The 14,429-nt window shown below is 35.1% G+C and overlaps 1 pseudogene; it reads right to left on the bottom strand.

Moving 5' to 3' along the window:
- Positions 1 to 961: 961 nt before the first annotated feature.
- On the bottom strand, positions 962 to 1,058 carry LOC122119024 (annotated as a pseudogene).
- Between the last annotated feature and the right edge of the window lie 13,371 nt (positions 1,059 to 14,429).

The following is a 14,429-nucleotide window of genomic DNA, read 5'->3' as shown; positions in this document are numbered from 1 at the left end:
ACAAATTGTTCTCCTCAGTCCTAATGGTTTGGTTAAGTTTCTTAAATTTCAAAATTGCCAGACCATCCTTTGTGTCCACACAAAGTATTTTCACAATCTAAATAAAATAAATCTTTTTTTGGTTGGTTCTGGGGCTTGAACTCTAGGCCTGGGTGCTATCCCTGCCATCTTCAGCTGAAGGAGAGTGCTCTACCACTTGAACCACAGCTCCACTTCCAGCTTCCTAGTGGTTTAATGGAGATAAGAGTCTCACGGACTTTCCTGCTTGGGCTGGCTTTGAACCGAGATCCTCAGATCTCAGCCTTCTGAGTAACTAGAATTATAGGAGTGAGCCACTGGCGCCCAGCAACAGCAATATCTTACTGTAAAAATTCATGGATTCTGTGGAATTCGTCCAAGTGAATTTCCTACCTTTGATGTCAAAATGTATTCAAGAGTTTTATATACATCTATAATGATTTCTGCAGAGTTGGTGATTTTTTAATCAGAAATAATTTAACTTATATGTTGAAATGAGTAGTACAGAAACTAAAGTATGTCTGGTCATTGTCTGAAAATAGTATAGTATAAAATATTCTATATTCTATGTTTGTATAACGTCCATAATCTATTTTATTCTTCCTAGATATACTCTGAATTCTATATTGTTTTATAATATATAGGTTCTTTAGTGTGTCCTTTCAGATTGCATTCCAGATAGAAACAGTTTAATATTCCTTTTTTTCCTTATACTTATATATACGTCCTTATACTATTTTATTTCTTTGGGAGAAAATGACAAAGTTGTCTAATTTCAAAAGATTTGTAAAGATTATGCTATGTAAAGGCCTTTCTAAGGTGAAGATTTTAAACATTGATGTCAAACTAACATTTAATTATACTAATTACATTTATTGTTACATTTGTAATTTTGTAATCAACTTTTTAATAACTGTTTTTCATTTCTTGCATCTGAAGAATGAAAAATATGGAATACTTCGCAAATTTTCATATCATTCTTGAGCAAGAGCCATGTTAATCTCTGTATTGTAATTTGGGTATACGTGTTGCTAAAGCATGTAATATCCTTTAAATTTAAGTAGTTAATGATGCAATCTTTATACAGGCTTATATTATCGGGTACCTATTGGTAACAAAGAAACCTTATTGTTCCTAACAATGCTATTGATCTTATTTCCCTATAATTCTGTGAATACTGGAAAAAATTATATTGTTCAGTCAATTGCTCACATTTGCAATATTTTTGTCAATCATTATTTTAAGTCTTTTTAATTTGGGATTTGATTGTACTTTCAAGAATTTATAGGTAGGTCTAAAGGTGATGGCTGTTTCAAGTACTTATTTATCCAACTGAGTTAGCTTTGTGGAGCTAATGGATTCCAAGTAAGCCTTGCTTAAGAGCTACTTCTAAACTTCTGCAGCTGAAATTTTCCCAAATGAGGTCTTACAGCACAAATGTCTATCTGACCCTTTACCCTTTTTCCATGTAGGAACAGACCAAACAGAATATCTCACCCTGACAGCATAGACTGTCTTACTTGAATAAAACAAGTCTTAGTTGGAAGGGATCATAGAGACATGAACATTTCAGACAGAACTGTTCAGACTAGAAGGTATTTTACCAAAATATAATTGTTTATTATACCTACCATTTCAAAAGTAGCTAAAGTCAAGGAGGAGAATAAATTGTTCATATGCATGATTACCTAATGTCATGGTCTGTCTACCTTCCAACCAAGCAGGAACTTTCACTACTGCCTTTCTATCATCAAATATTTTCAGAGTTGCAGGACAAGTCCCTATGTTTCTCCTCCTTATTAGGCCTCAAATTGGTAATGTTTTAATCACCATGTTTCCTGTTGCTTACAGGCTTTAAATTTACAAATGGTAAAGCGTTAGGTCTAACTGTAACAAACACTGAGTTAGAGATAATAGAATTCTACTTTAAAACATAGTTGCCTTTGATACCTTAACCACAACAGAACAATGCAAAACATGTTCCTTTTTTATTATATTATACCTAGTTATCTATTTTATATTTATATGTGCTGATTTTATACTTCACACAGTGAAACTTATTAGCGTTTGTTGATAATTTGACAAATAAATTGATATTTATTTATTCCAATAAATAGAATTGGAATATGAATAATTAGGTTTAGAAAATATATTAGAATATAAAAATTATCAATGCAATGTCTTCAGTATAAACTTGTGATACTTTCTAAGTATTCTTGGTCTTCTGAATTCACATGGTAAAAAACAATGTTTCCTCTAATCTATAAGGGATTTTACTCTGCTGCTCATGCAACATGCCAACAGAAAGTAATTGAAGACCCATCTCAATTTCTCATTTCCTTTTTTTCAGGGCCCCAATTTCTTGATATGCAGCAATTAGCAGTAAGCAATTGTGAAATGCAAGGCAACTTAAAATGAAGGATGAGATACAAATCTGAAAGAATGTACTGTAATTCAAACTTTCAATTTACATATGACCAGCCCATATGAGTGAACAAGATCATAAAGTGTTATAAGATTATTTTTAATACCTCTCCTCTAATGATTAATGAAAGATTTCAGTCCAGCATAAATTGGTTAAAAAATAGTTTCTGGAAGGGTAGATCTATAATTGTTCTACCAAGTTTCAGAAAGCTTGATTAGAGGTCAAATGTATTTCAGAAAAACATTAATTGAAAAGCTCCTTAGTGCTTCAAAACACTGGCACTTCAGTACAACTTGGTTCTATGGTATAAAAATGTCACTCTCAAACCAATGTTAACCTACATTTAATTTGAAAATGTATTTCTTTTCAAATAAACTTTTAAAAATCACATTCGCCAAAATAACATTTTACAAGCAGATGATAATTAGTGACATTACAAATTTTTCAAGTGTAGAGAGCAAGTTAAATAGAATTGATTTATTTACACAGCACTAATGTCAAACAGGTTCAACCATTCATTAAAGTGTAGAAATAGTACCACACAGCATTTGTGTTGTTCAGTATGTGCCTTCCAGAATTGTGTTAAATAGATCATCCTCCCATATTCCAAACCCAAACGTTAACTAATAAAGTAAATTTCATTACTTAGTAAGGTACATTTTAAAAAGTCACAAATAATTGCCTTATCATATTTTGTTTTATGTTTTCCCTATCTGCCTAACATAGTAAGAAATATGACTTTAAGTCTTGAATATGGGTACTCTTCAGAGATGTGACAAACAAAATCTGTTTTCTATTTCTATCACATTTCTCTATAGTAGTAAATTTTAGTTTTCTTTTTCTTTTTCCAAAACTCATAGGTAGAATAAAGTATTATCCAATGTAAAGTAAAATAATCACACACTATAGTACAAAGCCATTTATAAAAATTTGTAGTTAGGAATACATTCTAAGCCATTTTTAAACTTTCTTGTTGACTAAAGGTGAATCTTCTAAATGGATGAGAATAAAATCATATCTAGGTGTTTCATGTCTCCAGTCTTGCAAATTGTTATTGCAGATGAATGAATTGTGGAAATAAAAGCTGACATCAGTTCATGTATATGTAGCATTGAAATACCACGGAATGTATATAAACCTTTTAAAGTATCAACAGACATTTTAACAGAATGACTATCAGAAATTTGAAACCAGAGAGGAATAACAGTAAAGACATAGAATTAATGAAAAATGGAACAAGGGAGATGTACAAGTGCTTATGTTAAAAACAAACATTGCAGCTTTGGTGAGGCGCGGAGGAAGACTGGGGAGGGTGGCGGGAGGATAGGAAGGGATAAGAAGGGGAAACAAAGGAGGAGGCTACAATGCTTGATAAGGAATGTACTCATTATCTTGCCCATCTAATTGTAACTCTTCTGTACAGTATTTTCACAATAAAAAAAGAAAAATGGGACAAGGGGCAAATACAGCTAGAATACTCAATGTACACATGTGATAAAGGAAGTGTTAAATCAAATAAATCTTGGAGAAGGGGTTGGTTGAGAATGATAGAAGGAGTGACTCTCATCCAGGAACATTGGAAAATTAGATGGATATATTTAATTGTAACACACTTGCACAACCTTTTGAAATACAGTGAAAAAAACAAAAAAAGCACAAAACAGAAACACACGAAAATCAAAACCAAACATCAATCTCTAGAGAGTATGAATATGACCCTTCAAAATTTAAAACAGTTAATGAAGGGCAGCCCTGGGGAAAGCAAACAAAGCTTTTAAAAGAGGGCAGTTTGGAGAATTTTCAACAGATTTAAGTAGATTGTCTAATATTATAAATCACCTACATCTGCTGAAAACATTATCTTTTTTCTTCAAGTTGTATTTGTCTGAACTGGATACTCCAGTCCTGAGCCACACTTGACAGTTTATGAAGATAGTATGGAAGAAACATGATCAAGAACCCATTACCATAGATTGTAACTGGAAGTAAGTGAAAGTAATTGTTAATGGATGTGGAAACTGATCCTAGGAGAGGAATTGAACATAAAGGAATGACAAAGTTCAATTTAACTTTTCCTTTCCTTTTTACTGCACAAGAAAAGAATACAAGGCTTGAAGGATATTGACTGTTTTGAGTGTGTTCTTTACTCATATAAAACTTGTGTGTAAAGTTCTATTTGAGAGTATTACAAAAGGAAACAATGTGCCATTTGAAGGCCAGCATAGAAAAAATGGAAATAACGTTGTTTTAATAGTGTTCTACTGCAAAGAAACAAAGATATGGAGGTTTTAAAGTGTCTTATGGAAAGATGTTTCACTCCTGAGCTGATTCTCTTGTTGTAGGATTCAGTTATCAATTCCTTTAGTCTGGTCCTGAGTTCCCTGGAGCAAAAAGGATTCCAAAAAAGCAGGATCCAGTGAGTATCATCAGCAAAAACAGACTCTTCTTAGACCAGTACAACTTTAAGTAGGGTCCCAAAGAAATACCTGGGGTTTGTTTTATTTGCTTGTTTGTTTAGTTTGTGCTGGTTCTGGGGCTTGAACTCAGAGGCTGGACCCTGTCGCTGATTAGTTGTCTTTCCTGCCCACCTGCTTCCAAGGTTAGTACTCTACTGTTTGAACCAAAACTTCACTTCTGGATTTTTTTGGTGTTTCATTATAGATAAGAGTTTGAAAGACTCTTCTGTCTGGGTTGGCTTTGAACTAAGATAGCAAGATATCCAAGTGACCTCAACTGTATGGACTTCTCTCTTGAACCAAGAAATAAAAGATGAAATTTATTATAAAGCTAATATTTGTCAATTTTTAAAGAAGAGAATATGTCCAACAAAGAATATATAAATTAAAAAACTCAGCAAAAATAGGTGCACTGAATCATTTTGGAATTTTTTCTCTGCTTGGGAAGATTAGTATTGATGCCATCATTACTTTTGGGGAAACTTACAGTCATATTTGCACTTTTTTGTTGGTTGTGGGCCTTGAACTCTGACCCTGGGTGCTGTCCCTCAGCTCTTCAGGTCAAATTGAGAACTCTACCACTTTAGCTACAGCACTATTTCCTGGTTTCTGGTGGTTAATTGAATATCAGTGTCTCATGGACTTTCCTGAACAGACTGGATTTGAACCACAATCCTCTGGTCTCAACCTGCTGAGTAGCTAGAATTACAGGCATGAGCCACCAACACCCAGTTCATATTTGCATTTATGTTCACTTAATGACACTACCTAGACAAAGAATGGAAATCGGACTCAAATTATATGGCATTGCAACTTTTCAGAATAATTGAGGTAGCAATAAATATATTCTTTTTCCATTTTGTTATATTAATGACTTATGAGCTATGGGACCCTTGCATTAGCATCCTCTTCCATCTGTGAAGGAGTATTTAGTATCAGGAAATGTTCATAGGGAAAGAGAAAGACAGATTATTAGAAAGCAAAGGAGATCAGGTATGAAAGAACAGCATAGAAAGAGATACAGTTATCAAACAAAGGTTAAGAACTAGCTTAAGAGATTTAGAATGCTAAAGGCAATGAGGAATAAGACTAGTTGATAACGAGTTCTTCAATAACCAAAAATGGCTCTCTAGAACGCTTTCTGCTATAACTTAGATACTATCACTTATACTTTTCTTCTGTAGTTATTCCTTCCGTTCTGTCACAACCGTTAACTAGCCTCTGCCTTTTGGTGCCAAGACTGGCCAAAAAGGTTTCCAAATCTCACTTAGACTACCCTTCTCATTGTGATTAGCAGTGACCACTCAAAAGCCTGGAATCTTTGAATTTCCAGAATTAATCTTCATCTGACATCTAAGCACATTCTTGGCATTAATTTCCATGACCTAATGAACAAAGCATTTTTTTTCAACACACTATCCTAATGTAGGTAAAGTACATGAATTAAGGATTATTGTTAGGTATTATTATGGAAGGAGCAATTATATATTCCAAGTATGGGTTATTTATTTTGCATTTACAAACTAAATGTTTGTTGTTGCTGTTGATGTTGTTATTGTTGTTTTGCCAGTCCTGGGGCTTAAACTCAGGGCTAGAGAATAATTCCTCAGCTTTTTTTTTTTTTTCTCAAGGCTAACACTGTACCACTTGAGGCACAGCACCATTTTCATGGTTTCTTTTTCTGTTTATGTGGTACTGAGGCATTGATCTCAGGGTTTCATGCATGCTAGGCAATCACCGTACCATGAAGCCACTTTCCCAGAGCCCTAAAGGACTTTCTTAAGATGGCATTACATTTTCATTCGGTAACTATGTATCATAACATTGGCCAGAAAATTTTGCTAGAAAAGTACATGTAATGCAATACTAAGTCCAGTAAGGCTAGATGGACAATGAATAACTGTCACGGTCTAGCCAAGGCACAGAGGGGCTTACCTCATGGAGCTGGTACAACAGACTAAGTGAAACAGCACCTGACCCTCAGCCCACATCTAGAATGAGAGGGCCACCTTGGTTCTAGCCACATGAGGACTCTGGGCCATCTCCTCCAGCACCCATTCAAATCAGTTCCTGTGAGAGAGAGAGAGAGAAAGAAAGAAAGAAGGTCAGAATTAAACTTAAGCAGGTGCCAGTGGCTCAGGCCTATACTCCTAACTACACAGGAAGCTGAGGCATGAGGATCATGGCTCATAGCCAGCCCGAGTTCCATGCAGCACCTGCAATTGCTAACTGATCACTCACCTGATCACAGTCGGGCTGTACAAGGAGAAAGGTGATCTCTCTGTCTTTCTCTCTGTCTCTGTCTCTCTGTCTCTCTGTGTCTCTCTCTCTGTGTCTCTCTCTGTCTCGTTCTGCCTCTCTCTCTCTCCCTCTCCCTCTTCCTCTCTCTCTCTCTCTCTCTCTCTCTCTCTCTCTCTCTCACACACACACACACACACAGACTCAGAGCAGTGTCTCTCCGGAGTTGTTGGAGACCAGATGGACAGGGAGCATCAGCCAGAGCTGGCAGAGCTGGGAAATATGATCACCCTATGAGAACTGTTGACAGCTGAGGAGGGCGGGACAGGCCGGGTGTATGTGCGTGTGTGTGGGGAGTGTTCCTCCCAGATATTCCCCATGAATTCTGACCACCAGCACCCTCACCTCCCTACTGGGCTTTTCTGGGACCCTCTTCAAGTGAAAGGGTGACCCAGCACAGAAGACGAAGGCTCACACAGCATGGGGGGGTCTATCTTCTGCATCCAACACCCTCCACCCGTGTAATAAGGAAAAAACCCCTGAAGGTAGGTGTGAACATTCTGCACCCCACCTCTGACTAAAGATACCATGTTCCCACCAGGGAGAGGAAGGGTGCGGATACGCCACTGTGTGGCACCCACTACTCCAGGCCAGGGGCTCTGCTGTGCCTATTCCTCACCCAACCCTGCATCTCCCCATTTCCTGGGACACTGGGTGCTAAATATGGGGGTGGAATCTTCGGGCCAACACCCACTCCCATCCCTGGGGTGCATTTGTGGAAGGGCCGGGGCCAGACCATGGGGCATGGAGGAGGCACGGGTCCCAGTGGTTGGGAGGAGAGGGGATATAGGGTCGTGGAGTACGGGCCTGTGTGGCTAGCTCTCTACCACTGGAGCCACAGAGCTCTACTTCTGGCTTTGTTGGCACAAGTTGGACAGGGGTCTCAAGGACTTTCCTGCCTAGGGTGATTTTGACCATGACCCTCCTATCACAGCCTTGTAAGTACCAAGGAGGCCTGGTGAGAGCCACTTATGCCTGGTTAATCATAGGTCTTGCTGATGTTCTTGGACAGACTGGTGAGTTCCCTATCATCAGTTTGAAGTGGTGGGAGCTGGAGGCCACAGTTGGAATCCTGGTCCTGCCACCTCCAAATGGAAGGAGACTAATTGGTAAATAGTTCAAGGTGAATTCACCAGTCTGTGAGCAACTAAGGAGTTAGGCCATTCCCAGGATCTGACATTGATCCCCAGAGTGGGCCACGATAGTCATAAATTCATTATTTAAACACAGGATTTATATTTACATATATGTGTGGACAGCATCTTGCATTTGGTGTACTTCTTCTCCTCCTTTACTAATCCAATGTCATTATTTTTACATTTATGTTTTATTGGTTTTTACCTATCACATTTAGTTTGATAATAATTTTTATATCAAATTTTTGTATAAGGTTGATGTAGGCCGGGTGCTTGTGGCTCACCTCTGTAATCCTAGCTACTCACGCAGCTGAGATCTGAGGATCACAGTTTAATGCCAGCCCAGGCAGGAAAGTCCATGAGACTCTTATCTCCAATAAACCACTAGAAAATCAGAAGTGGTGCTGTGGCTTAAGCAGTAGGGCACTCCCTTGAACTGAAAGCGCCTTTTTGATTGAGTTATCTCTGTATAAACTCAAAATAAACAGAAAAAAAAAGCCTCAAAATAAACAGAAATGACATATTTGTTTTAAACGCTGTAGTTTAGCGCCTAAGGCCAGAGTTCCAGCCCCATGACCGACAAAAAATAAAATAAAACAAAACAAAGCTTTGAGTTAATAGTCTAAGATCATTCTTTAAATCTAGAGAGGCTATAGTGTCAATAAATCCATTTAAGATTCTATTTTTATTTCATAATGTCATGACATACTTTTCAAAATCTATTGACCATAAAACTAAGAATTTATTTTTGACAAATCTGTTACATTCTCTATACATCTGTTCTTATAGTAGAAATATGTTGTCATTACTACTAAACATTGTCATTAGATTCAAAGTTAGTATGAAGTCTCATTACACCATTTTACAAGATTTTTCTGACTGACCTGCATTCCTTGAATTTACATTCGAGTTTATTGAGCAGGTGGACCAATATTCTACAGAGATATCTAGATGTTTGATAATCACTCATATTTTGCACCTTGTGAAAACACAAGATCCCAGATATCATATATAGAAAAATGTTTTTAGAGAATTATTGTAACAACTAAAATTAATTTAGGAATGAGTGAAGATTTAGATAACGTTGTAGCATAATAAAGTTTAATGATAACTTGAGCTGCACAGCAGAGGTGAGTGAGAGGGGAAAGAATGATGGACCACATAGGAGCTGTATGTCATTGGTATTGTGTTTCAAACATCAGAAAGTCTTAAGAGAAGAGAAGGAGAAAAATAAACTGTCCTGAATGAAGTTTCTTTTTAATCCACCTAATAGTTTAGACTGAAAGTCAGAGACAATGGGAAAAAATAAAATAGGAAATAATGCACTGTATAGACCTGTAAAGAAATTGTAATAGAAATATGATAATTTCCAAAGAATTAAGAGAAAGAATAGGTAAACTCTAAAAGGAAAAAGAACAAAGAGAGAAAAGAAGCAAAGTATAACCTTTGTCAATAACAAACACAAGAGATTGGAAGTGGAAAGGCAGTGTAAATATTCTAAATAACAATAAAAATTGCTAATGTGGATAGAATATGCACCACATTTTATCATATATAATTTTGAAAAAGTACACTAGAAATGAAAGTTTAAAAGTCATAATTTAAAACACTATTTGGATTCTCACTATACAGTATAGTTCAGTGGTAAACCATTGGCCTAGCACATGTGAAAAAATTGTGTGATCTCCTAAGCATTACAAAGTACAAACAAAGCACACACACACACACACAAAAACACATAAACACAAAAAGACATACACACACACCACATACACACATTTGTAATATTGATATTATCGTATTAAACAGGAACATATCACAAATAGTAAAAGTATGTTAATATATGAAATCATAATATGGCTCATACTTTTTAAAAGTTTAGTAGAAATAAAATAGTCACAATATACTTGGATTCTTATAGATTAAGTAAACTGAGAATTAAGAAATAGAAGACATGAGAACATTTGCAAATAAATTTTAAATAATGAACATTTTGAAACACGTATCCTTTTATTTTGACAAAAGATTGATGTTACTGGTGTTTTAAATCGAGATTTAGAATATAATAATCAGGTGCTTTATATCTTGCTAGGGATGGGTATTATCTAATCATTTCACTCTGGATATTTTCATAAAGTCTCATAGTTTCTCAGGCTCTCTCAAATTACAAACCCTATTTACACTTCCCAGCACAGCTAGAAAATGGAAGCCAGAAATCATTATGCCCAGCTCAAATATTCTTTTTTTTAATTCAAGTACAAATATTTTCAAAATGTGACCAGACAATGAAGCCTTTCGTAGTAAAGTATGTGCTTCTTGAAAATACAGTGAATATTTGCTACCTGGAAAATTATGTATATAACTAGAAGAAAATAAATTTATTTAAGTTCAAAACCAAATAAAAATTATGAAAATAATTTTTAAATATTCACATGTTAAATATTTTAAAAGAAAATATACATGTCTGAATTATTTACATGTGTAAAAATCATGAAAATATAAATTAACATGGGTATAAAAGTACCCATTGATCAATAGCAACAGTAAAAGCATCAGTAGTTCTTAGTTTGAGTGTACAAAAAAATCAATGGAATAGATAAAAATGTTCCTTCCATAAGAAATGTACTCATTACCTTATTTATGTAACTATAACTCCTCTGTACATTACCTTTAAAATAAAATGAAATTGAAATTAATAATAAACCAAATAATATAGCAATTAAGAATTCTTAGAAGCCATTGTTAAAAACTTTGTAAAAAACTGCCCTAAGACCTCAAGGAGTATACTTTGATGTTGAATATATTTTAGCTTCAGCAGAGAAGCAAAAAGTTTAAAAACTGATACAAATAAAGTAATAAATATATATATTACTATTAAAAATAATCATAACATGAATTTATAGTGGTCATCAAATATGTAAGAAATGAGGCAATTTGACATTCGATTGCACTTAATAAGTGAGAAAGAATTTTCTAGGTTTTTCAAATATATCTTACGTTTAATAAAGAAACTATTCTGTCACATCATATGATAATTAGATAAAGCTGATATTAGTGCAAAGTACAGATTGTACTAAGTTTTTGGATGTAAATGTATATACTTATTTTGGTTGTGGAAAATTATGAGGATTTCAACTTGGGATATTTTTCTTGCTGGTGTCATATCAGTGGTTAATTTTAGGATAGGGGTTCTCTTTCCACAAGAACATGCACCTGATCTGTCGTTTAAGCCTTCCCATCTTCAATGGCATCAGAATTGCACACCAACTCGTCTAGCTTCCTCCCGTGGCTGGTCTGGATTCTGCAATCCTTCCAATCTTAGCCTGTAGATAGTGCAGGATGGTGATAATGATCCAATGCATCCAGCTAGCTCAAAATAGTAGAAATCATATTCTACCCCATCTGTTTACCAGTCTTACTGAAAGAATGACCTTCCCAATTCCTGATGGAAACACACTGCAGCTCTTATGGACCAATCATTTCCACATTGTACCTCACCTAAGTTGGTTACCATTAGAAGTATTTTGATTGCTTTTTATACCCAACATTTTGAGAGAAAGGTACTACTTTAACATGCTGTTAAAGCAAGACTGATATAAAAATCACATTTGACCCAGATAAATATTTTACCTTTCATATACTCAAAAATACAATCTGACCTATCATTAGTGTAAGGAAGGAGAGGTTAAAAATCATAGACACCAAGACCTAAGCATGAATTAACTTGTGAATACAATTGGTTTAAAAAGACAACAATAATAATACATTTTTTAAATTCCTTATGATAATGAGAATGATATTGACAAACTATTCACACTTGAAAATAACGTATTTTCTTGGGAGTAAGACACAAAACACAAGATTAATCCTAATCATTTTAAAGACCTTTATTTATACTACAAATTCACTCTTACAACTAGAAAAATTCTAAAAATAACTGAAGCACAGTGACACAAAGGAAATAATTTAACTACATCACCTACATTCAAATTACTGTATTAATAGAAAACAAAGCTACACTAATAATTAGCTTACCTAATTAAATTACGTTCTTATATTCTGTTTCATTTAGTTTCAGAAAAACTGGGTTTTCATAAAAAGATGCATAAAAAAGTCTATATACCCACTTACATTTTCAGATTTTAACAATATTTATTTCAGAAATGTCTGTAGCTCTATAGTCAATGAACTGAAATAATACTAAAATATTCAAAGAGTTTTGAGAAATTGCAAGACTCTCTCTGGGATGTTATTTATACTGGAAAAGATATTTGAAAACATTATTTGTTAAAGTTATGAAAGTTACTCCCACAAAAGGCAGTTAGTGAAGACCCCTTTGCATTTACAAAACAACTTCAAATGCATCTACAATCTGGAGGTGACACATGCTTTTTTTTGTTTTTGAAATGTATATCTAATAAGCATATCCACAATAGTGATTTTCAGTCAAAATGATGGGATATTCAAACCTAATAAAAAACAGGGTTCATTATCTTAGTGAGAATAGATATGATCTGATGGAGGCATAGAATTCCATTGTGTATATATACCACATTTTCTTGATCCATTCATCTACTGAGGGGCATCTGGGTTGGTTCCATATCTTAGCTATAGTAAATAATGTTGCAATAAACATATTCGTGCTGGTAGCTTTAGTGTGGTCTTGTTTGTAAACATTTGGGTAAATTCAAAAAGTGGAATTGCTGCGTCATAGGGGAGCTCTATGTAGAGTCTTTTGAGGATCCTCCATACTACTTTCCAAAGTGGTTGAACAAGTTTACAGATTGCCCCATTTGATAGGAAATGGAAAGGCTTGGAAAAAAATTATATTAGGTGAAGTAAGCCAGGCCCAAAGAAACATAGGTCCCATGGTTTCCCTTATTTGCAATATCTAGTATATGTCTGAGTCAAGCACAAAAGGTCAGATAAGGTGATGTTAGGGAAATGAACCCTAAGATATGTATTCAAAGGTTTTTTTTTTCTTTCATGCGATTGTTTCTAACACATTTATAAGATAATTTCTTTGTTGCTTTGTATGTCCCTCCCGCACAGTATAATCCCTGCCTTCACTGAATTTGATGTCAGTATAATTTGTGGAGGGGATAGGGAAAAACAAATGGTTTAAATAGGGGTACAGGTGGACCCATTGCAACAATGAGATGTACAAGTCGTTAGGTCGAAAACGAACTTTACAACTTTCGTGAGTGGGGGGGGAGGATTGTGGGGGAGCAGGGGGAGGGTGGGAAGTGATGGGAAGGGAAAACAAATTAGGAGGCTACAATGCTTGATAAGAAATGTACTCATTATCTTGCCCATGAAATTGTAACTCTTATGTACAGTATTTTCAAAATAAAAAAAAAAGAAAAGAATAGATACGATCTTACAAAGAGAGTTGTTTTCAACAGAAATCCGGAAAGAGTTTATCCACTTGGTGTTTCACAGGAATAAACACAGAGAAATACCTGTTTGGTCAAGTCGGTCAAACTCACTCCATGAGTATACGTTAAAAGTATAACCAATTTAAGAGGTCAAATACATATTTTGTACTGACAGTCATCTTACAGTGATAACTTAGTACCTAATTATGTTTGTATCTTCTTCCCTAACATACAATAAGAGCTGAAAGTGATCTCTTTTATCTAACTTATTGTTGTAAATGCCTCGATTATGATGATGTTATTGAAGGGTGGTTCCACTGAAATGACATGAGAGAATACTGATAAATAGAACATTGCAACACAGTTAGCTCTTTTCAGCCTCATCCTGTCCACATTGGCAAGCAATATTGCAATAGCAAACGCACACATATACACATACACACATGTGGGCACATGTACACACACATATACATGCATGCTAAATTCAGGGTTTAGTAAAAAAAGGTTCAACTTAAATATTAGTGATTAGGACCAATGATAATTTACCTCAATACAAAATAGTACACAATCCCGTCACCACGGGTGTTACATTTTACTTGCCTCGCCACATGTGACCACTTAGTTTATTTTAATTAATTCATTAATTCATTTGTTTGGTGCTAATACTAAGACTTGAACTCAGGGCCTGGCTCTGTCCCACAATTTGTTGGTTTTTTTG

The sequence above is a fragment of the Dipodomys spectabilis genome, unplaced genomic scaffold (assembly GCF_019054845.1).
Source record: "Dipodomys spectabilis isolate Male_0828 unplaced genomic scaffold, ASM1905484v1 ptg000159l, whole genome shotgun sequence".
Taxonomy (NCBI): Eukaryota; Metazoa; Chordata; class Mammalia; order Rodentia; family Heteromyidae; genus Dipodomys; species Dipodomys spectabilis.
Note: the sequence above shows the minus strand (reverse complement) of the source record. Positions and strands in the feature narration are given on the sequence as shown.